The following is a 3,465-nucleotide window of genomic DNA, read 5'->3' on the forward strand; positions in this document are numbered from 1 at the left end:
AAATCAAGACTCTATGAGCAGGTGCACCAAATTCTGGGCCCTGGGTACAAGGATTCACTGTGGGCCCCCCATGAATGTTCTTCATAGGGGGCGGGGGGTTAACCCATTTAGACTGGGAACGCATTATGTTGTGCTTAAACTCTTGAAAAATAGCAAATATACAAGCTCACAAGTCTTTGAATATTTCAAATCCTTCCAAGATTTTTTGAAAAACCTTTGTTTTTATGTCAGTGGTGCTCAAACTGTTTCATGTGAAGGACCCCAAAATGATATGTATTTGGCCACAGACCCCCATCTCAAAATATTTAGTTCCAGGGACCCCCCCAAAAGCAAAATTGTGGTTACAAATGTTCGCTTAAAATAAATACATATATTCAAAGATTTACAACACATTTTCGCGACTTAAAAAATAGCAGATCGACAAGCTCAATAGCTAAAGTATAAAATAATTAAGGACCCCTCCACATGGGGCCCTGGTAACTCAGTCCCACTTTTCCCCCCCTTGTGACGCCCCTGCTCAAGAGTCACCTTGTATCATTTTGTTCCCACACCGTAGCGCCTTTTCTGGGCGTCCCTTGTTCCATGCAGTTAGTTGTATAACAGTAGTTATGAAGTGTCCTTGGAATTAAAAGGTTTTGAGAACCACTGGTGTGTATACTATGAAGCAGGCGTCTTCAACAGGGGGTCCGTGACCCCTAAGGGGTCCTAGGGGGGACCGCCAAATCTTTGTGTGATAGGATGTGTTTTTCCACTAACCACTTGAACCCTATATTATAGCATCCCAATTCTGAGGGGAACATTAGCTGAACATAGCAGATCTACTGGCTGGTCTGCAAGAGTCTCATATACCGAAGACATCAAAAACACAGAAGAAACACAAAACACACACCAACATAATGTGTATTATGTTTGTTCTCAGCTTCATTAACTCATTGCCTGCCACAGGACCCTAGCGAACTAGCCTATGGCTCAAATTATTTTCCGATTCCCCTGGACGTCACCTGACTAGAGTTCTCAAATTCTGCCCAAACCCGACCCGACATTTAGGGTAGGGTATAGGGCCTAAAATGTATGCTAATTAGTCGGGATGGGTAGGGCCTCGGGCTCAATGAAAAAAGAAAAGATGTTTTTATAATTTTATTTCTATTAGTCTGTGTTCTCAAATTCTTTCCAAACCCGACCATACCCGACCCGCCGTTTGACACGTCGTTGACGTAACCCGAACAAAAAAAGCTTTTCCTTTTTTTTAGGTCCTAAACTAAAACATCTCCATCAATGCAAGGCTTCATGGGGTGTGTAATTGTTAGAACGGACGTAATCCTTTGGACAAACTTCTGCTTCATCTGTCTCCAGGGGCGTCAACTGGGTATGGCAGGGGTATGCAGCTGCCATACCCTGGGTCAAGGGGGGAAAATAAAAGTTACTTTTAAATATAAATCCACAAATGTCTCTTTGTCTATCTGTTCTGGTTATTATGTTGTTAAATTACAGTAAAATAACTACAAATGCAAAATACTAGTCACTTTAACAAGGTATTACAATTATATTCTCCACACTTGTATTCCCCCCATCTTGACAGAATGCTATATTCCCAGGTTCCGTAGGTCAGCTGTACAGGTGCAATGCATTATTGTTAATTGCGGCACGTTTACTAACATGCCAAGTTTAGCTGCACTTGAACAACCGTTCCAGGCTGCCATATCCAGCCCAAGAAACCGTAGAAACGGGGGGGAAATAGAATGTACTTCTTAAAATAAATGTATTATGCCTGTTGCTAAGGTATGGCAACATGACTGGTGTCTTGCACGCGCGCCTTCTCGCGCGCATGCAAGACACCAGTCATGTTGCCATACCTTAGCTTTTTCTGAACTGATGCCACTGTCTGTCTCTCAGCTAAGGGTTCCTTGGCCTGAAAAACATTGAAGGCCCCTGCTATACAGCATTATGTGTACAGTGTATACTGTATAGTGTGCTAAGTCTGCAGGCCAGATTCATGCTGTTCTCTGGGGTTCAGGAACAGGCGCACCTGCAGGGCATAGTTACATATGCAGGACAGATGGACCATCCAAACCCACTTACCTTTTATCATGATCTGCTGCTCTGGAATGCCCCACCAGATGAAGAGCATAACTTCATTCATTAAACACAGTGGTCTGGACTGCAACAAAGAAAAAGTAAAAAAATGTTTTACTTGAGTACAGGATCGACGTGCAGAGAATGTTAGAGAGGCAGGGGCTGAAATTCCTAAAAGGGCCTTTTGGTTGAAATATCGAAAATTCTTTTCGGTGCGTGATACCACACTGAACCAAGCATAATCAACAGAGAGGACAATTCTTTCGACATAAGACGCTGCATTCAGTTCAGGAGAGTTTGGACAAGGCAATTCTCTTGAATCTGTGTTTTGAGATATTTTAGTATTTCAGCATGTACTAGTGATGCATTTTACATCATATGATGCAGCATGATGATGCAGAATGCATCATATGATGCAAAATGCATCACTAGTACATACTAAATACTAAAATATCTCAAAACACAGATTAAACACAAAAAATAACTCGGGATTGTGTTGATCGTGTCCCAAACAACAATAAAATAAGATCTGGTTGTCCCAGGGGTGAAGTGGCCCTTTAAGGACCGGTTTTGGAGTACACTCCAGTGCTGTATCTGCCACTTTGCTTGAGTATTTGTCATTTTGGATACTTGTGACTGTCACTCCTCTTCACTTCAAAAACAAATATTGTACATTTGACATCCACTACATTTCTAGGAAGGGGGAAAAGTACATTATGAACTAACCACTTTTTCAACTTCAGATCTTGTAGATCTTTTATGTTCACTATTATAGAGTTGGGTATGCACGTGACATCATCACCATACCCGGCGGGTTATGTGTTATGTGGCAAAAAACGACTTTCTGGCCTTGACAGCCCATACATCCAAACATAAAAGTCCTATCTGATTGCATTAAACAGCGTTAAACTATGTTAAATATTTGACATTCACTTTATGCATGTGCATGCCCTCTATAGATATCTTAATGGAAATGTCTGGGATATCTTTGATATATAAAAACAAAAATGTAGGAGTTTGTGCTTTTGAATACTTTTTGAAAGCAATTCCTCCCAGCACTTAAGCTACAGTCCAAATTTGACAGAGCAACTTTAACTTTTTAGTTGAGTAATAGTTGACCATGGAGCATTGGTTGAATACCTAATCAACACAATTATTAACAGTGCAGGTATGGTAGGCCTACAGTCAAAGGTTATGCTAAAACAGGGGTCTTCAACGTGTTCAGGCCAGGGAGATGAAGCAGGGACCCCCACAACCTTTTCATGAATTCCATACAGTTTGGTTTGACAGCACAATCATCAGTGTGTTTTGGATTCATGTCAATGTGTGTTTTCAGATATTTAACAACTTGAACCGGCAACACTTAATAAACTTGACGTTTCACTCTGTACT

Source organism: Nannobrachium achirus (genome assembly GCF_963921795.1).
Source record: "Nannobrachium achirus genome assembly, chromosome: 13".
NCBI lineage: Eukaryota > Metazoa > Chordata > Actinopteri > Myctophiformes > Myctophidae > Nannobrachium > Nannobrachium achirus.